At 38.7% G+C, this 26,619-nt stretch overlaps 1 long non-coding RNA gene across 2 annotated transcripts in view; it reads left to right on the forward strand.

Moving 5' to 3' along the window:
- Positions 1-26,619, forward strand: part of LOC139076655 (uncharacterized) — a 175,928-nt gene that overhangs the window by 39,933 nt on the left and 109,376 nt on the right. The window lies entirely within an intron of this gene.

Below are 26,619 nucleotides of genomic sequence, written 5' to 3' on the forward strand. Positions count from 1 at the left end.
GTGGTGAGAACACTCAAGATCTACTCTCTTACGGGGCTGGCCCTGTGGCCAAGTGGTTAAATTAGCATGCTCTGCTTCAGCGGCCCAGGGTTTCACCTGTTCAGATCCTGGGCACAGACCTAGCACCACTCATCAGGCCATGCAGAGGCACCATCCCACATAGCAGAGCTAGAAGAACCTACAACTAGAATATACAACCATGTACTTGGGGGCTTTGGGGAGAAAAAGGAAAAAAAGTTTGGCAGCAGATGTTAGCTCAGGGCCAATCTAAAAAAAAAAAGATCTACCCTCTTAGCAAATTTCAAGTACACAATATGCTATTATTAATTATATTCACCATGCGCTACATTAGATACCCAGAACATATTCATCTTATAATTGAAAGTTTTTATACTTGGACCATATCTCCCTATTTCTCCCTCTCCCCTGATAACCACCATTCTACTCTCTGGTTCTGAGTTTGACTTTTTTAGATTCTATATGTAAGTGTGATTATGCAGTGTGCATGTAGTTTTTAGTATTATATACTAATTCAACTTGTGAAGCAACTATATTAAAAACAGAAATTAGACTTTAAAAAATTTGAGGGAACATTTTTGGATATATAATATTTATCTCCTTATTGACTTAAGGGTTGTTAAATGGAAATTGAACCCCAGCTTAAAACCTTTGTTTAAGATAGCAACTTGTGGAATTGTGTGTACACCTCGAATGGTAAGCAATATCTTCTTTGAGGTTCATTTTTCTTTGGTGAGATGTTTCTGAAACTCTGGTTTCGACAGGGATGTGTGAATGTTGTAAGTGACAAAAACTCTTTTCAAATGTAGAGTGCCTCTTGTTCTTTGTGTAGCCCAGGCATCTAGACCAGTACCTGGCACCGAGCAGGCAATCGATCCACATCTGCAGAGTGAATGAATGAAACAATAATAAGACTTGTCTCTTCTCGATGGGTGAAGTTTTTTTTCCATGTGGGGACCCAATTTTGCTTTTATATCTGTTGTAGTGTGTGCTTAACTTTCTAACAATTCATCAATGAAACTAACATGGATCTTAAGTTATCTAAATCTGGCTGTTTGAGGCAGAGAACATGTACTAGAATTTTAACAGGGTATGAGATGAAGAGGTATGTGTTGTCACTTACAGAAGTCCTTAAATCCCATCAGAGAGTATTTGGATTTGGTTTAATAAGCCGTTATCAGTATTTGAGAGAGTGAAATCTAAGTACTGCTTTTGGATTTGCTTGCAGAAGGAAGAATTAGTCCAGAGAATATGGGAGCAGAAAAGCAAACAAAAATACCTGTCAGTAGATATATGCTAATTGTTTAACAAAGTGGAGAAGCAACATATATTTTAAGTGTACACATTTTCCTTGTAGCTAACTTAAACCATGTCCTACTTTGACCCATTTCAAAGGCTTCTGGATGTAATAGTTTACTACTCTTTTCACTGGTCCCAAGACAAAACAAAAGCCCAGTGACAAATAATAGATCAGCCCAGTGTAGATGGGGGCAGGTCTGTACTGCTGTTGCTTGGGAGTGAATACAGCAACCTCTGAGTAGAAAGTGATCCTGGTGGAGCAAGTATTTAATAAGTGGAAGTGAGAAGCCAATAAAAGGAACATCTCTTAATTTCTTTCCATCTTTATAATTTCATAAACTCTTATACATATTGAATTAGAATTAGAATAATATAAAGAATGCCAGAAAACTCATCATTCCCGAAGGGACCCTAGAAGGCATAAGTGAGGTAAGGGTCACCAGCAATGTTAAACACAAGATGAGAAGAGAATTTTGTTTTGACTGTGTAGAGATCTTCACAGTGTGCCTGCATTTATATAGTTTGAAGTACTGAGGGTTTCTAGAACTCGGGACATGCCATTATTAATTTTCTAGAGAAAAAGCACACCAAAAGTCAAGCATAAAAGATTTTTGAATTGATTTTTTGTTGCATTATTTACCACTACTCCTTCCCACTTACATGTGATCATCACAAACTACGTGATTGCTAACCAAATGTCCTCTCATTGTTTTGCTTATTGATTTTATGTTAAAGTTCCAAAGAAAAACTAAAACAATAAATGTGATCCCTGAAGATCCATACTTCAGGTAATTATATTTTTTCTAATACATTGCTCTTGTGTTTAAGGAATTAATATTCATTGTTTTGAATATAAATTCTTCTTTGTATTTGAAAGTTTGACATGTTTTCTCCTTTGCTTGTGAAAATATTGACAAATTCTCAACATATATCTTTTTGGACGCTCACGGATGAAACACCCTCTTTCTCAGCAGTTAGCAAAATCTACTTTTGTGTGATCAGCCAAATTGGCCCTTATTGCTGCCTCTTAACTCTGACTTTTAACAAGTGCCAAGACACTTTTGGGGAAAATTGCAAATGGGAGAAATATGAGCATTTGTTGAGATTCTCTACTATCTGATTAGAATATTATGTTTCTTTTTCCTTGTGGAGTGGGATTCTCACTTATGAAAATCTTCCCCATCCAATAATTTTTCAAGGCCCCAGGAGAATCCTTGGGCAATTAAAACTGAGAACTCTGTTACAGAATCTTCCTTAAGTCCAGGGCCTTGCAGAGTGTTTGGGTAAGAATAACATGCCAAAGTACATGTTTTTGTTATTCATAACAACAAAAACTGGAAGAAATTATAGTCAAAGCACTCTTTATATACCTATTCGACTTTTTAAATGCAGTGATTTATTTACTTTATCAAACTAATAATACAAATGTAATTTGCCTTCATTCTTCTCTTTCAACATTCACTCCTGTGAAAGATTGTTAACACTTATAAGCCCACCTGTAACCCATGAGGAAACTATTCCTACATTTATCTCTCTAGTCCTGGTCATTTTGGCATGTTCTGGTCCACTCTTTATGATGTTATAAAACCATGTAATGGAATCTAATAATAACCACTGCCTTATATTTATACAGTGCTTTTAACCTTTAAAACACTTTTTTAGATTTGCTTTAATACTAGGATAAAGTCTTATGATTCTTAAATCATGTTAATTTGCTATCCTACCACTAGCATGCATTAAATAGACCCCTAACCAAATTCTATAACTGCTTTTTTTTTTTTAAAGAAAAAGGTATAACTATGTTAGAAATAACTGTTTTCCATGTGAAGAAAATATTGATTCTACCTTGTTCTGAAGTGCTTGTGCAATATCTGAAATATTGTTTTTAGGCCAGGATGTTACTCTGTAAGAGCAATAAATGAAAGCCATCCAGATTATGAGCATTCTGCAAAACAGTCATACAAAGAATAGCTGAAATAGATGGGAATGGTTACCTGGATAAAAGGAACACTTAGGACTCCTTCTGTGTAGTATGGTAAGAATAAAGACCAGTAGATGGAAGTTACAGAAAGATGGAACTGAGTCCAATTTGAAGAATACATTTATTATACATGCTTGTGTCCCTGGTGCCTAGAGTCGTATCTGGCAAATGTGAGTTCACAGGAAATATTTGTTGTTGTAGATGATCAAAGATGAATATATTAATCCTTTTATAAAAGGAGTGAGCTCATTGTCACTGCATATATCAGGCAGAGGCTCTATAAACTTTGTTTGAAAATGTTGTAGAAAGAATTCCTGCATTAGGAGTGATGTTGGACCTGCGCCACCTCTTAGTTTCTTTCCATATTTATGTATTTATAATTTTATAAGTTCTTATCCATATTAAAGAGCCTTGTATTGGTGTCTTTAATGCTAAACATAACATTTACAAGATAAAAGTTTTCTTTTTAATGTGAGAGGTTTTCCCTTGACTTTTTAGATTTAAAAAGCTTAATTTAGACTTTTAATGGACTGACTGTCTTAGTAATTCATAGCCTGGCTTATTCAAAAGGATCAAAACATCAAAATCACTAGTTTCAGAGTGACGTCAGCATGACGGCAGAGTGAGTTGTTCCCTTTGTCTCTCCCTTCTAAGTTAAAACAAAATGGACATTTATTAACCAACAGGAGGATTTCCTACACAGCACAATCGGGCTCCTGAGAGATCTACACAGCTATACATCTGAAGGTGGGTGGATTGGATCCCTGGGAAACAGTAGAACTAGGTAAGTGGACCCTTCCCCCTCCATGCTGGCAGCGATACAGGTTGCAGATCCTCAAACAGTGGCTGGCATGACTGTAAGGGGAGGTGGGGGAGCCTGGGCTGCATGTCAAAGCTTTTGGAATGATAGCCTGACCCATGGGAGTTCCCACCATGCCATGGCTGCCCCAACCATGGGAATGTGTTCCACTGAGTGGTGGTGGCTCAGCCCTGAAGGAGCCCTACCCACTAAGTGCAGAGGCTCAGCCAAACCACCTGGGACTGCAGAGCTGGCCCCCATGAAAGAAGTGCCCTCCCTCCTAGTGCAGCAGCTCAGCCAGTCCCTTGCTTAGTGGAGCAGGTCATCCTGCATGAGAGCAATCCTCCTGCTGAGCACAGAGACCCCACCTGTTAGTGTGTGTGTGACCTGCAGAGGGACTGGCCAGATCATGCAAATGCAGAGCACACCTACCAGCACAACTTGCAGCAGATGGGGCAGGATGAGAGAATACAGCTCCTGCTCCCCTCCAGTGGTGCCAGGTGAGTCTGTGACCTGATACTAACACAAATGCACCAGCAAAGAATCAATTCATCAAACACCGTGAAGAACTACAGTAAGACTTCAGAGTAGAAGGGAAATGACAAGTCTCCAGAAACCAATCCTGAATTCACAGAAATTTACAATCTAATGACAGAGAATTCAAAATAGTTGTCATAAAGAAACTCAAAGAGTTACATGAAAACTCAGTTCAATGAGCTCAGGAATAAGATTAATGAGGAGAAGGAATACTTCACCAGAGAAGTTGAAGCCCTTATAAAAAAAATCTTACAGGATTTCTGGAGATGAAGAACACAATTAATGAGATAAAAATAATATAGTAACCATAAAAAATAGAGCTCACCTTATATAGGAGAGAATAGTTGACCCATGAGACAGAAATCTACAAATGCTTCAGGTGGAGGAGGAGAGGAAAGATTTTTTAAAAAATGAAGAAATTCTTTGAGAAATATCTGACTCAATTAGGAAAAGAAACATAAGGATTACAAGTATTCCAGAGGGAGATGAGAGGGAGAAAGGAGCAGAGAGCTTGTTCAAATAAATAATAGCTGAGAACTTCCCAAAGCTGGGGAAGGAACAGGATTTACAAGTACATGAAGCCAATAGAACTCCTAATTACATCAATGCAAAAAGACCTTGTCCAAGACATATGATAGTAAAACTGGCAAAAGTAAATGACAAAGAAAAAATATTAAGGGCAGAAAGGCAAAATAAAATAACCTACAAAGGAACCCCTATCAGGCTTTCAGCAGATTTCTTCAGCAGAAACTCTACAGGCTAGGAGAGAATGGAATTATATATTCAAAATTCTGAAAGACTTTCAGCCAAGAGTACTCTGTCCAGCAAAACTATCTTCAGATACAATAGAGAAATAAAAACTTTCTCCGAGAAACAAAACCTGAAGGAGTTCATTGCCACAAGACCCCCACTACACAAAATGATCAAGAAGGCCCTCATACCTGACCAAAAGAAAGGGTTTACAAAGCCTTGAGCAAAGAGATAAACAGACAAAATCAGGAAATTTCAGCTCTCTATCAGAACAGGTTATCAAACAATTAAAACATAAAAGATAAAGGGAATGAAAGCATAAAACATTATAAACACTTCAATTTAGTCAGAAACTCATAACACAAAGAATGATTTGTGACAACAATAAGTCAGAAGGGCAAGAGGAAAAGAATGGAACTTGCTCAGGCTAATGGAGATAAGATAGTCCATTTTCTGATAGCCTCTTATCTATGAGGTCTTTTATATAAACATCATTGTAACTACTAAACAAAAAATCAGAGTAGAGCCACAAATCATAAATAATGAGAAAACCATCACAGAAAGCCACCAAACTGAATTAGCAGTCATAAATATGAGGGAAAATAAAAAATAGAAATACAGAACGACTGGAAAACAAGAAATAAAATGACAGTATTAAGCCCTCATATATCAATAACCACTAAATGTAAATAGACTGAATTCTCCAATCAAGACGCAGAGTGGCTGGATAGATTAAAAAACAAGACCCAACAATATGCTGCCTTCAGGAAACACATCTCAGCTCTAAAGACAAACATAAGCTCAGAGTAAAGGGATGGAAGATGATACTCTAAGCAAATGGCAAACAAAAGAAAGGAGGTGTTGCCATACTTATATCAAACAAAGTAGACTTCAAGATAAAAAAGGCAATGAAAGACAAAGAGGGGCAGTGTATAATGACAAAAGGTACATTCCACCAAGAGGACATAATACTTATAAATACATATGCACCTAACGCAGGAGCACCAAAGTATATAAAGCAACTATTAACAGATCTAAAGGGAGAAATTGACAGCAACACAATAATAGTAGGGAAGCTCAGCACCCAACTTACATCAATGGATATCATCCAGACAGAAAGTCAACAAGGAAACAGTGGCCTTAAATGAAACTCTAGACCAGATGGACTTAATAGATGTATACTATAGGACATTCCTTCCAAACCCAGAAGAACACATGTTCTCAAGTACACATGGAACATTCTCAAAGAGAGACGATATGTTGGGAAACAAGGCAATTCTCAAGAAATTTACAAAGATTGAATCATATCAAGCATCTTTTCTGACAACAGTGCTATGAAACTAGAAATAAACTGAAAGAGAAAAGCTGGGAAAGTCACAAATATGTGAAGACTAAACAATGTGCTAATGAACAACCATTGGATCAATGAAGAAATCAAAAGAGAAATAAATAAAATAAAAGGAGAAAAATGAAAATAAATCACAGCATACCAACTCTTATGGACAGCAAGAGCAGTACTAAGAGGGCAATTTATAGCAATGCAGGCCCACTTCAACAAAGAAGAAAAATCTCAAATAAGTAATCTTAAACTACACCTAACAGAACTAGAAAAAGAAGAACAAACAAAGCCCAAAGTCAGCAGAAGGAGGGAAGTAACAAAAATTAGAGCAGAAATTAACAAAATAGAGACTAAAAAAACAGTAGAAAGGATCAGTGAAACTAATTGCTGGTTGTTTGACAAGATGAGCAGAACTGAAAAACAGACTCACTAAGAGAAAAAGAGAGAAGGCCTCACTAAGTAAAATTAAAAATCAAAGAGGATAAATTACAATGGATACCACAGAAATACAAAGGATTATGAGAATACTATGAAAAACTATATGCCAACAAATTGGATTTAACCTAGAAGAAGTGGATAAAATCTTAGACTTGTAAATCTCCTAAAAGTGATTCAAGAAGAAATAGAGAATCTGAATAGACCAATCACAAGTAAAGAGATTGAAACAGTAATCAGAAAACTCCCAAAAAAACAAAAATCCAGGACCAGATGGCTTCTGTGCAGAATTCTATCAAACATTCAAAGAAGATTTTAATACCTGTCCTTCTCAAGCTATTCACCAAAATTGAAGAAGACAGAACACATCCTAACTCATTATATGAGGTCAACATTACCCTGGTACCAAAACCAGATGGCCATATAGGACAAGGCACTGTCATACTTAGTGAAAAACTAAAAGCCATCCCTCTGAGAACAGGAACAAGACAAAGTTGCCCACTCTCGCCACTCCTATCCAACATAGTACTGAAGATTTTGTCCAGAGCAATTAGGCAATTAAAAGAAATAAAAGGGATCTAAATTGGCAAGGAAGCAGTAAAACTTTCCCTGTTTGCAGATGACATGATTCTATATATAGAAAATGCTAAAGAATCCACCATAAAACTATTAGAGATAATCAACAACGACAGCAATGCTGCAAGGTACAAAATCAACCTAGAAAAATCAGTTGCATTTCTATACACTGATAACAGACTAGCAGAGAGAGAACTCAAGAATACAATCCCATTTACAATTGCAACAAAAAGGATAAAATATCTAGGAATAAACTTAACCAAGGAGGTGAAAGACCTATACAAGTAAAAGACATTATTGAAAGAAATCAAAGTCAGAAAGACATGGAAGGATATTCCATGCTCATGGATTAGAAGAATAAATAGAGTTAAATTGTCCATATTACCTAAAGCAATCTACAGATTCAATGCAATCTCAATCAGAATCCCAATGCATTCTTCATGGAAATAGAACAAAGTCTCCTAAAATTCATCTGGGGCAACAAAAGACCCCGAATAGCCAAAGCAATCCTGAGAAAAAAGAACAAAGTGGGAGGTATCGCTATCCCAAACTTCAAAATATACTACAGAGCTATAGTAATCAAAACAGAATGGTATGGACACAAAAACAGACACCCAGATCAAAGCAAGAGAGTTGAAAGCCCAGAAATAAAACCACACATCTACAGACAGCTAATCTTTGATGAAGGAACCAAGAACATACAGTGGAGACAGGAAAGTCTATTCAGTAAATAGTGTTGGGAAAACTGGACAGCCACATGCAAAAGAATGGAAGTAGACCATTATCTTACACCATACACAGAAATCAACTTGAAGTGGAGTAAAGTCTTGAATGTAAGATGTGAAACCATAAAACTCCTAGAAGAAAATATAAGCAGTACACTCTTTGACGTCAGTCTTAGCAGCATTTTTTGAATACCATGTCTACTCAGGCAAGAGAAACAATAGAAAAAATAAACCATTGGTACTACATCAGACCAAAAATCTTCTGCAAGGCAAAGGAAACCATGAACAAAACAAAAACACAATTCACCAACTGGGAGAAAATATTTGCAAATCATATATTTGACAAGAGGTTAATTTCCAAAATATATAAAGAACTCATGCAACTCAACAACAAAAAACCACACAGCCTGATCAAAAAGTGGACAGATGATATGAATATTTTTCCAGAGAAGATATACAGATGGCCAATAGGCACATGAAAAGACGTTTAACATCACTAATCATTAGGGAAAGGCAAATCAAGATTACAATGAAATGTCACCTTATACCCATTAGAATGGCTATAATTACCAAGACAAAAAGTAACAAATGTCGGAGAGGATGTGGAGAAAAGGCAACCCTCATGCACTGCTGGTGGAAATGCAAACTGGTGCAGCCACTATGGAAAAGAGTATGGCGATTTCTCAAAAAATTAAACAGAAATATCATATGACCCAACTTTCCCATTACTGGGTATTTATGCAAAGAACATGAAATCAACAATAGAAAGAGATTTATGTACCCCTATGTTTATTGCAGCATTATTCACATAGCAGAGACATGGAAGCAAACCAAGTGCCCATCAACTTATGAATGGATAAAGATGTGGTATACATATACTATGGAATAAAATGTCCATAAAAAAGGACAAAATCATCCCATTTGCAACAACACAAATGGACCTTAGGGGCGTTATGTTAAGCAAAATAAGCTACACAGAGAAATACAAACACTGCGTGATTTTGTTCACATGTGGAAGATAAATAAACGTGGATAAAGAGAACAGATTAGTGGTTGCCAGAGGGGAAGGGGGTTGGGGGGAAGGAGGGAGGGGTAAAGGGTCACATAACGTATGGTGATGGATAAAACCTAGACTATTTGGTGGTGGGCATGATGCAGTCTATACAGAAATTGATATGTAGTAATGCACACCTGAAATTACACAATGCTGTAAACCAATATGACATAAGTAAAATAAAAGCCAAACAAACACAAACAACAACAACAACAACAAAAATCACCAGTTTCAGACCATGGAATTCTAAGAAATTGTTTCCTTGTTACACCTCAATCTAACTTCTGTTTCTGTTTTTGAGTGGAAAATGTCCCTGATTATGATGAGAATTTTGACTTTCAACTCCATTTCTAATTTCTGGTCTGTTTCTACTATTGGTCAAGTGATATCAGGACCCTAATCTGATGCCACATGGAGCAACAGTAGTGGTCACTCTTGCTTCTTACCTTGGCCCAGTTTATGTTCCATACTCCCTTTCCTGACTTTAGTAATCTTTAATTGTTCATGAAACACAAGCAGTCAATGAATATTTGTTACTTTGTTTTTTCCGATAGAAGAGTAATTGCAACTGATGAGACTGAAGAGGGACATGAGGAAAGGGAGTGGAGTACTGTGGAGTGAGGCAGAGTTCTCCAACACTACTCCTTTCTTGTGCTTTATTCTCAGTCTCCTGCCCTCATCCTTCTGCTTATCTTCAGAAAATCTTTTTTTTTAAATATGGTGATTTTTTTTAAAGAGTGGCCCTGAGCTAACATCTGTTACCAATCTTTGATTTTATCCTCCTTTTTCTCCCCAGAGCCCCCCCAGTACATAGCTGTATATGCTAGTTGTAGGTCCTTCTATTTTTGCTATGTGGGACACTGCCTCAGCTTGTCTTGATGAGAGGTACTAGGTCCATGCCCAGGATCTGAACTGGTGAAACCCTGGGCCACCAAAGTGGAGCACGTGAACTTAACCACTTAGCCACAGGGCTGGCCCCCAGAAAGTCAGCCAGGTCTTTCATAAGACCACTGAAACCACACGTTCCTGGACATATATACACCATATTAACAAATATTTCTATAATATCTCCAAGACAACACTTAGATATTTCCAAGTCATCTGACTGCAATATGCTAGCTTTTGTTAATTTTATACCTGTAAGTGTGGGAAGGTCAGTTTCTCCATGCAAGGTCCTTGTGTTTTTTCTTTCCTTTTTAAAAAATATACTTTATTTTTTAGAACAGTTTTAGCTTCACAGAAAACTTGAGTAAAATGTACACAGTTTTCTCTATACCCTCTGCCCTTACACATCCATAGCCTCCCTCATTATCAACATCCTCCACCAGAGTGGTATATTTGTTATGATTGTTGAACTGACATTGATACTTATTATCATGCAATGTCCATAATTTACATTAAGTTTCTCTCAGTGTCCGATTCTATGAGTTTGAACATATTTTTAATGATTCATTTCCACCATTATATATCATTCAGAATAGTTTCATTGCCCTAAAAATCCTCTGTGCTCTACCCATCCATCTCTCCCTTTCCCTAAGCCCCTGGCAACCTCTGATGTTTTTACTCTCTCCATACTTTTGCCTTTTCCAGAATGTCATATATTTGGGATCATACAGTATATAGCCTTTTCAGATTGGCTATTTTCATTTAGTAATACACACACGTTTAAGGATCCTCCATGTCTTTTCATGGCTTGACAGCTCACTTCATTTTAGTGCTGAATAATATTCTATTGTCTAGGTGTACCACAGTTTATTCACCTACTGAAGGACATCTTGTTTGCTTTCAAGTTTGGCGATAAAGAATAAAGCTGCCGTAAAATATGTGGGCAGATGTTTGCGTGTATATAAGTTTTCAACACTTTGGAAAAATACCAAGGGGAAATGATTGCATGTTTAATTTTGTAAAGTGCCAAACTGTCTTCCAAAGTGGCTGTACCAGTTTGCAGTCCCACCAGCAATCAACAGGTTGTGTTGTTCCACATTCTCACCAGCATTTGGTGTTGTCAGTGTTCTGGATTTTGGCCATTCTAGTAAGTGTGTACTAGTATCTTATTGTTTTAATTTGCATTTCCCTAGTGACAGATGATGTGGAACATCTTTTCATCTGCCTGTTTGCCATCAGTACATCTTCTTTGGTAAGATGTCTGTTACAGTCTTTGGCCTATTTTTTTTTAATCTGGTTGGTTGTTTACTTATTGTTGTGTTTCAAGAGTTCTTTGTATATTTTGGATAACAGTACTTTATCAGATGTGTCTTTTGCAAATGCTTTCTCCAAGGCTGTGGTTTGTCTTTTCATTTTGTTGACAGTGCCTTTCTCAGAGCAGAAATTTTTCATTTTAACGAAGTCTAGCTTGTCAATTATTTCTTTCATGGATCCTGCCTTTGGTGTTGTATCTAAAATGTCATTGCCATACTCAAGGGCATCTAGATTTTCTAGGAATTTTATAGTTTTGCATTTTACATTTAGGTCTGTGATCCATTTTGAGTTAATTTTTGTGAAGGGTTTAAGGTCTGTGTCTAGATTAACTTTTTTTCATTAAAAAAATGAATGAAATGGAGGCTGGATCCAAGATGGCGCCGTGAGTAGTCCTCTTTGTCTCTCCCCCTTCGAGTCTACAATTATTTGGACACTTATCGCTTAACAAAGGATATCCAGACAGCATCTCAGGACGTCTGAGAGACCCACGCGACTATACATCGGAAGGCAGATGGACTTTCCTCCAGGAGGATGTGGAAATAGGTGAAAACTCTCCAACCCCAACCGAACAGCCTAGTACCCGCAAGTGGCTTTCTTCCAACGGACGCCCCCAGAAGATCAACACACATCTAGGGCAGGAGAGAGCACACAACAGAGGAGCGATGGTGGAAACAGGTGACCAGAACCCTGCCTAAACCCCCCGCAATTACTCCTAAACGCAGAGGGAAACTTTGGAGTTGCACACCTGGGCCCGCGGGGAGAGTCTCTCCCCGCCATTGGCAGGGAGATCCTGCCTGGTGTTTGCGGCACCCGGAGGGTCCCAGAGAGAGTCGCTGAGGGTACGGAGGTCCCCCGGCTGCCACTGCCTGCACGGTGGGGCTAGGGATTGCTGGAGATCTTGGAGAGGACTGGGGCTGGGTGAAGCTGCAGAGGCCGGCTCCACGCCCTGGAGGGGAAGCTCCAGAGCTCCGCCCAGGCAGCAGACAGGGCTCTCTGTCTGCCATTAGCGGAGGGGCCATGACCAGCATTCACGGCTCCGGGAAAGTCCTGGAGAGAATCCCAGAGGGCGAGGTGACCTCCAGCTGCCATTGCCCGCCCCGTGGGACTAAGGATTGCTGGAGATCTCAGAGCGGACTGGGGCTGGGTGAATCTCCAGGGGCCGGCTCTGCGCCCCGGAGGGGAAGCTCCGGAGTTCCGCCCGGGCAGCAGACAGGGCTCTCTGTCTGCCATTAGCAGAGGGGCCACGCCTAGCATTCACAACTCCGGGAAAGTCCCGGAGAGAACCCCAGAGGGCGGGGCAACCCCCAGCTGCCGTTGCCCGCCCCATGGGGCTAGGGATTGCCGGAGATCTCGGAGAGGTCTGGGGCTGGGTGAAGCTCCAGAGTTCTGCCCAGGCCGCAGACAAAACTCTCTGTCTGCCATTAGCGGAGGGGCTACGCCCAGCATTCACGGCTCCGGGAAAGTCCCAGAGAGAATCCCAGAGGGCGGGGCGACCTCCAGCTGCCATTGCTCACCCCATGGGGCTAAGGATTGCCGGAGATCTCAGAGAGGACTGGGGCTGGGTGAAGCTCCAGAGGCTGGCTCTGCGCCCCGGAGGGGAAGCTCCAGAGTTCTGCCCGGGCAGCAGACAAAACTTTCTGTCTGCCATTAGCAGAGGGGCCATGCCCAGCATTCAACTCCAGGAAAGTCCCGGAGAGAATCCCAGAGGGCGAGGTGACCTCCAGCTGCCATTGCCTGCCCCGTGGGGCTAGGGATTGCCGGAGATCTTGGAGAGGACTGGGGCTGGGTGGAGCTCCAGAGGCCCGCTCCGCACCCCGGAGGGGAAGCTCCAGAATTCTGCCCGGGCAGCAGACAAAACTCTCTGTTTGCCATTAGTGGAGGGGCCACGCCCAACATTCACAACTCCGGGAGGTCCCGGAGGGAATCCCAGAGGGCGAGGTGACCCCAGGCTGCCGTTGCCCGCCCCATGGGGCTGGGGATTGCTGGAGATCTTGGAGATCTCGGAGAGGACTGAGGCTGGGTGAAGCTCCAGAGGCCGGCTCTGCGGACTGGAGGGGAAGCTCCGAGTTCTGCCCAGGCAGCAGACAAAACTCTCTGTCTGCTATTAGCGGAGGGGCCACGCCCAGCATCCACAATACCGGGAGGGTCCCGGAGAGGAGAATATCAGGCAGGGCAGCAGCTGACCAGCTACCACTGAAATCAGGATCTCCGGCTATCCCCCAAGACAGGGCAAAGGGCTCCCCAAGTTCCTGGGGAACAAGACTGGGGCTGGGGGGAGTTCCAGTGACCCAGCTCCGTAGCCTAGGGGGAAACCCTACAGGCTCACAGCAGCCTCAGGGAAAGCCTCTGCACAGCACTAGTAGAAAGCACCCATCCGGCAGCCACAAGGCTGGAAGACCCTGGGACAAAAGTAGCATAGCTAGGTGAACTAACCACAGACTGTAGAAGATGCCAATAGCTCTCCTGTGACCCATAGTGGACAAGTGAGATTTTGTGTGTGCCGACAGTGACAGAGCGACAAATATAAGTGATCCCACCCCTGGCCGCTGGAAAAGCCCATAACACCGTTGCAGACCCCAAGGAGGGAGCACGTCTAGGTGGGCTGCAACAGTAGGCACCAGCAGCCTGAAGCCCCCCTATGACGGCCCCCACGGCAGAGGAGGGAATCCAAAGGACCACTGTGACTACGAGGAGGGGCCCAGGCCCAGTTAGCAACTGCGGATAGGGTTCCTGGTTGGTGCAGTATAAACAGCTGCTCCCCCACCACAGCAGCAGAAACAAGTGAAAGGAGCAACTAAACTCTATCTCTATGTGGAGGCACAAATCAACAACATCAAGCAATATGAAAAAATACATTAAATCTCCAGAACAGAAGGAAAATAACAAATACACAGAAAACAATCCCAAAGAAAATGAGATATATAACCTAAATGAAGATGACTTCAAAACAGCCATCATTAAAATACTCAATGAGTTAAGAGAGAATTCTGACTGACAACTCAACGAGTTCAGGAGCTATGTCACAAAAGAGTTTGATACGATAAAGAAGAACCAAACAGAAATATTGGAAATGAAGAACACAATAGAGGAGATTAAGAAAAATTTAGATGCACTGAACAGTAGGGCTGATAATATGGAGGAAAGAATTAGCAATTTGGAAGATGGCGATATAGAATTGCTGCAGGCAGAGGAGGAGAGAGAAGTAAGACTAAAAAGAAATGAAGAAACTCTCCAAGAATTATCAGACACAATTAGGAGATGCAACGTAAGGATTATAGGTATACCAGAGGGAGAAGAGAAGGAGAAAGGGGCAGAAAGCCTATTCAAAGAAATAATGGCTGAGAACTTCCCAAATCTGGTGAGAGAGATGGATCTTCAGGTGAGAGAAGCCAATAGATCTCCAAACTTTATCAATGCAAGAAGACCAACTACACGACATATAGTAGTGAAGCTAGCAAAAGTCAACGACAAGGAGAAAATACTAAGGACAGCCAGGCAAAAGAAACTAACCTACAAAGGACCCCCATCAGGCTATCAGCAGATTTCTCAGCAGAAACTTTACAGGCTAGAAGAGAGTGGAATGATATATTCAAAAATCTGAAGGACAATAATCTACAGCCGAGAATTCTCTACCCAGCGAAAATATCCTTCAAATACAATGGAGAAATAAAAACTTTCCCAGATAAACAAAAATTAAGGGAGTTCATTGCCACAAAACCTCCTCTTCAGGAAATCCTCAGGAAAACCCTCATTCCTGAAAAATCCAAAAAAGGAAAGGGGCTACAAAACCAAGAGCAGAGGAGATAAGTAGAAGGACAACAACAGAGAGTAGCAGCTCTTCATCAGAACAGATTAAACCATGGGACGAGAAACAAAGGAAACTAAAGAAAACCGGAAAACAAGACACAAAATGGTAGTGGTAGGCCCCCACATCTCAATAATCACTCTAAATGTAAATGGATTGAACTCCCCAATCAAAAGACACTGAGTGGCAGGATGGATCAAAGAACAAGATCCAACAATATGCTGCCTCCAGGAAACACACCTCAGCCCCAAAGACAAACACAGACTCAGAGTGAAGGGATGGAGAACAATACTCCAAGCTAATAATGAACAAAAGAAAGCAGGTGTCGCTATACTAATATCAGACAAGGTAGATTTCAAAGCAAAAGAGATAAAGAAAGACAAAGAGGGACAGTATATAATGATAAAAGGGACTCTCCACCAAGAAGACATAACACTTATAAATATATACGCACCCAACACAGGAGCACCAAAATTTGTAAAGCAACTCTTAATAGAACTAAAAGAAGACATCAACAACAATACAATAATAGTAGGGGACCTCAACACACCATTAACACCAATGGACAGAACATCCAGACAGAAAATCAACAAGGAAATAATAGAATTAAATGAAAAATTAGACCAGATGGACTTAATAGATATATATAGAACACTTCATCCAAAAACAGCAGGTTACACATTCTTCTCAAGTGCACATGGAACATTCTCAAGGATTGACCATATTTTGGGAAACAAAGCAAACATCAATAAATACAAGAGAGTTGAAATAATATCAAGCATCTTTTCTGATCATAATGCTATTAAACTAGAAATCAACTACAAGAAAAAAGCAGAGAAAGGTGCAAAAATGTGGAGACTAAACAACACGCTTCTCAACAAACAATGGATCATTGAAGAAATTAAAGAAGAAATCAAATATTATCTGGAGACAAATGAAAATGAGAACATGGCATACCAAATCATTTGGGATGCAGCAAAACCAGTCCTAAGAGGAAATTCATCGCAATACAGGCTCACCTCACTAAACAAGAAAAAGCTCACGTAAGCAACCTCAAACGACACCTAACAGAACTAGAAAAAGAAGAACAAACAAAGCCCAGATCAGTAGAAGGAGGGAAATAATAAAAATAAGAGCAGAAATAAACGATATTGAAACAAAAAAGACAATAGAAAGGATCAATGAAACAAAGAGTTGGTTCTTCGAAAGAATTAGCAAAATTGACAAACCCTTAGCCAGACTAACCAAGAAAAGAAGAGAGAAATCGCAAATAAATAAAATTAGGAATGAGAGAGGAGAAATCACAACAGATACCAATGAAATACAAGAGATCATAAGAGAATACTATGAAAAACTATATGCCAACAAATTGAACAACCTGGAAGAAATGGACAAATTCCTAGACTCCTACAACCTCCCCAAACTGAATCAGGAAGAAATGGAGAATCTGAATAGGCCAATCACAAGTAAGGAAATAGAAACGGCAATCAAAAACCTCCCCAAAAATAAGAGTCCAGGACCAGACGGCTTCTCTGGAGAATTCTACCAAACATTCAAAGAAGACTTAATACCTATTCTTCTCAAACTGTTCCAGAAAATTGAGAAAGATGGAGTACTCCCTAACACATTCTATGAAGCCAACATCTCTCTGATCCCCAAACCTGACAAGGACAACACAAAGAAGGAGAACTACAGACTGATATCACTGATGAACATAGATGCAAAAATCCTCAACAAAATTTTGGCAAACCGATTACAGCAATACATCAAAAAGATTATACACCAGGGGCTGGCCCCATGGCCGAGTGGTTAAGTTCGCGCACTCCGCAGCAGGCGGCCCAGTGTTTCGTTAGTTCGAATCCTGGGCGTGGACATGGCACTGCTCATCAGACCACGCTGAGGCAGCGTCCCACCTGCCACAACTAGAAGAACCCACAATGAAGAATACACAACTATGTACCAGGGGGCTTTGGGGAGAAAAAGGAAAAAAATAAAATCTTTAAAAAAAAAAAAAGATTATACACCATGATCAAGTGGGATTTATACCAGGGACACAGGGATGGTTCAACATCCGCAAGTCAATCAACGTGATACACTACATCAACAAAATGAAAAACAACCACATGATCATCTCAATAGATGCAGAGAAAGCATTCGACAAGATCCAACACCCATTTATGATAAAAACTCTCAATAAAATGGGTATAGAAGGAAAGTACCTCAACATAATAAAGGCCATATATGACAGACCCACAGCCAACATCATACTCAATGGACAAAAACTGAAAGCCATCCCTCTGAGGACAGGAACAAGACAAGGTGCCCACTTTCACCACTCCTATTCAACATAGTACTGGAGGTGCTGGCCAGAGCAATTCGGCAGGAAAAAGAAATAAAAGGAATCCAAATAGGTAACGAAGAAGTAAAACTCTCGCTGTTTGCAGATGACATGATCTTATATATAGAAAACCCCAAAGAATCCATAGAAAAACTATTAGAAATAATCAACAACTACAGCAAAGTAGCAGGGTATAAAATTAACGTGCACAAATCAGTAGCATTTCTATACACTAACAATGAACTAACAGAAAAAGAACTCAAGAACTCAATCCCATTCACAATCGCAACGAAAAGAATAAAATACCTTGGGATAAACTTAACCAAGGAAGTGAAGGATCTATACAATGAAAACTACAAGACTTTCTTGAAAGAAATTGACGATGACATAAAGAGATGGAAAGACATTCCATTCACATGGATTGGAAGAATAAACATAGTTAAAATGTCCATACTACCTAAAGCAATCTACAGATTCAATGCTATCCCAATCAGAATCCCAAGAACATTCTTCACAGAAATTGAACAAACAATCCTAAAATTCATATGGGGCAACAAAAGACCCCGAATTGCTAAAGCAATCCTGAGCAAGAAAAACAAAGCCGGCGGAATCACAATCCCCGATTTCAAAACATACTACAAAGCTACAGTGATCAAAACAGCATGGTAGTGGTACAAAAACAGGTCCGCAGATCAATGGAACAGAATTGAAAGCCCAGAGATAAAACCACACATCTATGGACAGCTAATCTTCGACAAAGGAGCAGAGGGCCTACAATGGAGAAAAGAAAGTCTCTTCAACAAATGGTGCTGGGAAAACTGGACAGCCACATGCAAAAGATTGAAAATTGACCATCCTTTTTCACCACACACCAAAATAAACTCAAAATGGATCAAAGACCTAAAGATTAGGCCTGAGACAATAAGTCTTTTGGAAGAGAATATAGGCAGTACACTCTTTGACATCAGTTTCAAAAGAATCTTTTCGGACACTATAACTCCTCAGTTGGGGGAAACAATAGAAAGAATAAACAAATGGGACTTCATCAGACTAAAGAGCTTCTTCAAGGCGAGGGAAAACAGGATTGAAACAAAAAAACAGCTCACTAATTGGGAAAAAATATTTACAAGCCACTTATCCGACAAAGGGTTAATCTCCATAATATACAAAGAACTCACACTGCTTAACAACAAAAAAACAAACAACCCGATCAAAAAATGGGCAGAGGACATGAACAGACATTTCTCAAAAGAAGATATGAATATGGCCAATAGACACATGAAAAGATGTTCATCATCGCTAATCATCAGGGAAATGCAAATCAAAACTACACTAAGATATCACCTTACACCCTTTAGATTGGCAAAAACATCCAAAACCAAGAGCGACAAATGTTGGAGAGGTTGTGGAGAAAAAGGAACCCTCATACACTGTTGGTGGGAATGCAAACTGGTACAGCCACTATGGAAAACAGTATGGAGATTTCTCAAAAAGTTAAAAATAGAAATACCCTATGACCCAGCCATCCCATTAGTGGGTATCTATCCTAAGAACCTGAAATCAGAAATCTCAAGAGTCCGTTGCACCCCTATGTTCATCGCAGCATTATTTACAATAGCCAAGACATGGAACCAACCTACATGCCCAGAAACTGATGATTGGATAAAGAAGATGTGGTATATATACACAATGGAATACTCAGCCATAAAAAAAAGACAAAATTGGCCCATTCACAGCAACATGGATGGATCTCGAGGGTATTATGTTAAGCGAAATAAGCCAGTCAGAGAAAGACGAACTCTATATGACTCCACTCATAGGTGGAAGTTAGTATATTGATAAGGAGATGTGATCGGTGGTTACCAGGGAAAAGGGGGGGTGGGGGGAGGGCACAAAGGGGGAAGTGGTGTACCCACAACATGACTAACAAAAATGTACAACTGAAATCTCACAAGGTTGTAATCTATCATAACATTAATAAAAAAAAAAAATGAATGAAATGTCCACTTGTTCCAGCATCATTTGTTGAAGACTGTCTTTTCTCCATTGTATTGCCTTTGCTCCTTTGTCAAAGATCAGTTGACTGTATGTCTGTTAATCTATTTCCGGACTTTATGTTCTGTTCTTTAGAGCTATTTTTATATTCTTTCAACAATACCACACTATCTTCATTACTGTAACTTTATAGTAAGTCTTGATGTCACACAGTGTCAGTCCTTCAACTTTGTTCTTCTCCTTCAATATTGTATTGGCTATTCTCGGTCTTTTGCCCCTCCATACAAACTTTAGAATCAGTTTGTTGTTATTCACAAAATATCTTTCTGGGATTTTGAGTGGGATTGTGTTCAATCTATAGATCAAATTGGGAAGAACTGCCATCTTGATAATATTGAGTCTCCCTATACATGAACATGGACTATCTCTCCATTTATTTAGATCTCCTTTGATTTCTTTTATCAGAATTTTGTAGTTTTCCTCATATATATTTGTAAATTTTTTTTAGATGTACATCTAAGTATTTCATTTTGGGGAATGCAGATGTAAATAGTATCTTTTTAAAATTTCAAATTCCACTTGTTCATTGTAGGTGTATAGCAAAGTGATTGACTTTTGTATATTAACCTTGTATCCTGCAACCTAGCTTTAATTTTTCATTAGTTTCAGGAGGGTTTTTTCCTGTTAATTCCTTCAGACTTTCTATGTAAACAATCATGTCATCTGCAAACAAAGACTGTTTCTTTCTTCCCAGTATGCCTTTTATTTATTTATTTTTCTCTGACTGCGTTAGCTAGGACTTCCAGTATGATGCTGAAAAGGAGTGGTGAGAGGAGATGTTACCTTCTTCTGATCTTAGTGGGAAAGCTTCTAGTTTCTCACCATCAAGCATGGGGTTAGCTGTAGGTTTTTAATAGATATTCTTTGTGAAGTTGAGGAAGTTTCCCTTCTCTTCCTAGTGTTGAGTTTTATCATGAATGTTGGATTTTGTCATATGCTTTTTCTGCATCTATTGATATGATCCTGTAATTTTCTTCTTAGTCTGTTGATATGATGGGTTAAATTAATTGATTTTTGAATGTTGAACCAGCTTTGCATACCTAGCTTTGCATGACCAAATCCCTCTTGGTCATGGTGTATAATTCTGTTTATACATTGCTAGATGTGATTTGCCAATGTTTTGTTGAGGATTTTACATCTAAAGCCATGATAAATTTTGGTCTGTAGTTTTCTTTTCTTGTAATGTCATTGTCTGGTTTTGGTGTTAAGTGAATGCTGGCCTCATAGATTGAGTTAGGAAATATTCCCTCTGCTTATATGTTTAGAAAGAGCTTGTAGAGAATTGGTATAATCTCTTCCTTAAATGTTTGGTAGAATGCACCAGTAAACCCACCTGGGCCTGGTGTTTTCTGTTTTATAGGGTTATTAATTATCAATTCAATTTATTTAATAGAAATAGACCTATTAAGATGGTCTTTTTCTTCTTGTATGAGTTTTGGCAGATTACATCTTTTAAAGAATTGGTCCATTTCATCTAGGTTATCAAATTTCTGGGCATAGAGTTGTTCATAATATTGCTTTATCCTTCTAATATCCATGGAATTTGTAGTTATGTCCCTTCTTTCACTTCTCTCTTTTTTTGTTAGTTAGCCTGGCTAGAGCCTTATCAATTTTATGGATCTTTTCAAAGAATCAACTTTTGGTTTTATTGATACTCTCTATTGATTTTCATTTTTCAATTTCATTGAGTTCTCTAATTTTTGTTTCTTTTGGATTTAATTTGCTCTTATTTTTCAAGTTTCCCTAGGTAGAAGCTTAGCTGATTTATTTTAGAACTTTTTTCTTTTCCAATGTATGCATTCGATGTTCTAAATTTTCCTCTAAGCACTGCTTTTGATGTAACCCACTAATAATAAGCTATGATTTCATTTTGATAAGTTTAATAAGTTCTGTTTTCATTTTCATTGAGTTAAAAATATTTTTAAGTTTCTCTTGAGATTTTTTCTTGGATTCATGTGTTATTTAGAAGTGTGTTGTTTAATCTCCAAGTATTTGGGGGACTTTTAGCTATCTTTCTGTCATTGATTTCTACTTTAAATTCTATTGTGGTCTGAAAGCAGGCTTGGTAGGATTTATATTCTTTTAAATTTGTTAACGTGTGTTTTATGGCCAACAATGTGGTTTATCTTGGTACATGTTCCACGTCAGCTTGAGAAGAATGTGTATTCTGCAGTTGTTGAAGTAGCCTGTAGATGTCAATTATATTCACTTGATTGATGGTGCTGTTGAATTCAACTATGTCCTAACTGAATTTCTGCCTGCTGGATATGTCCATTTCTGAGAGGGGCGATGAGGTCTCCCACTGTAATAGTGGATTCATCTATTTCTCTGTGCTGTTCTATCAGTTTTTGCTTCATGTATTTTGATGTTCTGGTGTTAGGCACATGTATGTTAAGAATTGCTATGTTTTCTTGGAGAATTGATGCCTTTATCATTACATAATATTTTTCTTTATCCCTGACAGCTTTCCTTGCTTTCAAGTGTACTCTGTCTGAAATTAATTATAACTACTCCAGCTTTCCTTTAATTAGTGTTAGCATGGTATATTTTTTCCATCCATTTACTTTTAATCTATATGTCTATATATTTAAAGTGAATTTCTTATAGACAACCTATAGTTGGGTTTTGTTTTTTGATCTACTCTGACAATTTCTTTCTGTTAATTGCTGTATTTAGGCCATCGATGTTCAAAGTGATTATCAGTATAGTTGGATTAATATCTATCACGTTCATTACTGTTTTCTATTTAATGACCTTGTTCTTTGTTCCCATTTTTTCTTTCACTCTTCTTCTCCCATTTGAGCATTTCATATGATTCCATTTCTCTCCTTTATTAGCATATCAGCTATACTTCTTTTTTTACTTTTTTTTTAGTGGTTGCCCTGGAGTTTGCAAATAATACTTCACAGGTAATGTGAGTACCTTATAATAACAAAATAATCCTAATTTCTCCTTCCTATTCCTTGTATCTTTGCTGTCATTCATTTTGCTTATACAGTAGCATATATATTTTTTTGAATACATTGTTGCTATTATTTTAAAAAACATCTATTTAATCAATTAAGAATAAGAAAAATAAGAGTTTTTATTTTACCTTCACATATTCCTCTCCAGTGCTCTTCCTTTATGTAGATCCAAATTTCTGGCCCATATAATTTTCCCTCTTTCTAAAGAATTTCTTTTAACATTTCTTGCAGGGCAGATCTGCTGGCAACAAATACCCTCACTTTTTGTTTGTCTGAGAAAGTCTTTTATTTCTCTAACACTGTTGAAGGATAATTGTACAGGGTACAGAATTCTAGGTTGGTGGAGTTTTATTTTTTTCAACACTTTAAATATTTCACTCTATTCTCCTTTTGCTTGCCTGGTTTCTCAGGAGAAAGCAGATGTAATTCTTGTCCTTGCTCCTCTATAGGTAAGATATTTTTTTCTTCTGGCTTCTGTCAGGATATTTTCTTTATCTTGATTTTCTGTAGTTTGAATGTGATATGCCTGGGGATAGTTTTGGGGGGCATTTATCCTGCTTAGTGTTCTCTGAGCTTCCTGAATCTCTGGCTTGGTATCTGACATTAATTTGGAGAAATTCTTTGTCATTATTTCTTCAAATATTTTTTTCTGTTCCTTTCTCTCTTCTCCTTTTGGTATTACCATTACACATGTTACATCTTTTAGTGGTTGTCCCACAATTCTTGGATATTCTGTTTAATCTTTTTAAGTCTTTCTTTGTTTGCTTTTCCATTTTAGAGGTTTCTATTGAGATAGACTCAAGCTGAGATATTCTTTCCTTAGCCATGTCCACTCTACTAATAAGCACATCAAAGACATTCTTCATTTCTGTTAGTGTTTTTGATCTCTAGAATTTGTTTTTGGTTCTTTTTTAGAATTCTCATCTCTCAGCTTACATTGCCCATCTGTTCTTACATGATGCTCTTTACTTTATCCATTAGATAAATGAATATTAATCATAGTTGTTTTAAATTCCCAGTCTTATGTTTCCAACATCCTTGCCATGTCTGGTTTTGATGCTTGCTCTGTCTCTTCAAATTGTGTCTTTTGCCTTTTGGTATGTGTTGTAATTTTTTCTTGATACCTGGACTTGAGGTACCAGGTAAAAGGAACTGCTGTAAATAGGTCTTTAGCAATGTAGTAGTAAGGTGTGGGAGAGGGGAAGAGTTCTCTAGCCCAAAGACTAGGTTTCAGGCATTTAGTGAGCCTGTGCCTCTGGGCTGTGAACTTCAGAAGTGCTTCTTAGTTTCTGTCTCTTCCTTTGGGAGAACAGGATGGCTAGAGTGGACTGGAGTTGGGTGTTCTCTTCCTCCAGGTCAGTTAGGTGCTGATAAAACCCCAGCAGGTTAGGGTCTGGTTAATTACGTTTTCCTGAGAGCAAGCCTTGTTAACAAGAACAGAGTGCTGTGGTGTGTTTCAAAATAGTTCCTTTTCCCCTCCCTCTGGCAGAAGCATGAGGGAATTTTTCTCTGATATTCACTATGAGAACTTGGTCGAGCTTCTGGAGGTAAAACCCACAAAAGCATGGGGGCACCTGTGACTGGGTTCTCCTGGAGTTTTTAACTCTCAGAGTTGTCTGCATTAAACCTCCAGAAATTTATCAATTACTGATTAGGTTTTCTACCCTGGCACTGCTTCCTGTGGTGGTTCCTGCTTGTACATTTCTGCTCTAAGTTGTGATTCTCTGTATTCACCTGTTGGTTTCTCCAGTTTTGGAGGCAGCCATTTGCCTGTGACCTTACTTCTCTTACATATCTAAGAAAAGTTGTTGATTTTTCAGTTTGTTCAGTTTTTTACTTGTTAGGACTGAGTGGTGACTTCCAAGCTCCTTATGTGCTAGGCCAGAAACCAGAATCTGCCTTTGGTTTTTCAAAGTACTCAGAATGTATCAATTTGGTAATGTTTTCTTCTAATTGGAGCAGATAATATTATCTTATTTTTTCAAAACACACCCCTACCCCTGGAAAAAATCAACTTATTTTTATAAGTAACAATACCTTTAAAACATTATTTTGTGTATTATAGGATGATTTCTCATTAAAACTTTTTATAAGCATTAATTTAAACTATACAATTGATTTTCTCACTCAGTTTCAGAAAATGTTATTTTTTTATGTGCATTGGATTGTACAGTCTTTATCCAGCAGAGTGCTAAATCTTGTTCTACTTCCTCCATTGTGTATTAGGTATATTAGTTAGTATTAATTATCCTAATTACATGATCAGATTGATCAGTGAGCCATATGTTGCCAGGCCATGAGAAGCTACCTTTGTCTCTGTTCAAGAAGCATGCATATCACCTAGACACCTGGGACTTGGAGCTGGCTCTGTAACTGCATGAAACTAAGTTTGTTCACTTTGAGATATATTGGACTCTGGCATCATGTTAGGTAGGGGCATTAAAAAAATATTATATAAGAGAAAGACCTGTGGATATTGGCCATTGAAGAAGTAGAAGTCAGTTGTTATTCCCTTTCACTTCCCACATTTATTCCTCTTCTTTCTTCCTCTAAAATTCTCTCTACTATGAATCCAGTCCATATGATATCAATGGGTGTGATCCAGTTTTCCTCCCATAGTGATGAACATGTGATCTAGTTTCACCAATCACAAAGTTATTGCTTTAAATTTGAACGCATGATCCAAGTAGGGCTAAACAGTCTGTTTTGGGATATAGTGTAGACAATAAGAGAATTAGTGTCTCTCTTCTCTTGGATATTAAGTTTTAGAATGGTATAATGTAGAGCTACTGCCATCTTCCTCGCACAATTAGAAGAAGTCATTTTGGTTGGAAGAAAAAGAGGCCAGTGAGGATGGAAGGCAGAGGAAGAATGAGTGCTGACAATACTGTGGCACACCAGCAAGTCAGTAGCCATGCCTGAAGCAAGAACACAGGACAGCTAAGTTGGCTGGGTGAGAATCTCAGTCTGAATTAATGTGTCACATGGATATGTTACCTTCCCCTTGTTGCCCTTGAGTTAAGAGAACTTTAAATTAACATTAGGATTTGAGGGGCTGTGTGGCACTATAGATATTTGTAATACCTGCAGTGGAAGGATATGTAATTGACTTCAAGACTGTTCTTTGAATGTGGTTTCTCTAGCATTGACCTTTACTAGAATCTTCTTTATCGTTATCAAATGGTTATGATGGTCAGGGATCACAAAGATTTGTCCCGCAGAGCCCTACACATTGGATGCTCTTGGACTATTGCTATGCATCTTTGGCATTTCTTCAGACCTAGTCCAGGTTAAGGTCTCATACTTCCAAGAAGCTCCATTCCTAGGTTGATGTTGGCTTGGTAAATCATATGAAAACAGCATTATTGAAGGGTATGTATTTAATGTTTAAAATTGCCCTTTACTGTTTTGCATTTTGTGATTTTCTATCTTTTTCTCTTGCTGAAGTGAGAAAATGTATGAACATGTACTTCATGTAAAAGACGCCAAACAAATACTCCTTTTTCATTGGTTTCCACTAGGGAGATGTTTAGCAATAGATAAGATCAGTGTGCTATATCTTATGGATTGCAACATAAATAAGAAGCTAAGGAGATTTATTTCCATTTCTTAAACTTCCCTGAACAATTTGCTGTTTTTGAAAACTAGAGAAATCTCTTTAACCACACAAAAACAAGAAATGTGCTTTAAGTATCTATTATCACACAACTCGACTTTGTCAGTCAAAACTATTATCCATTTAG

The sequence above is a fragment of the Equus przewalskii genome, chromosome 17 (genome assembly GCF_037783145.1).
Source record: "Equus przewalskii isolate Varuska chromosome 17, EquPr2, whole genome shotgun sequence".
NCBI classification, from domain to species: domain Eukaryota; kingdom Metazoa; phylum Chordata; class Mammalia; order Perissodactyla; family Equidae; genus Equus; species Equus przewalskii.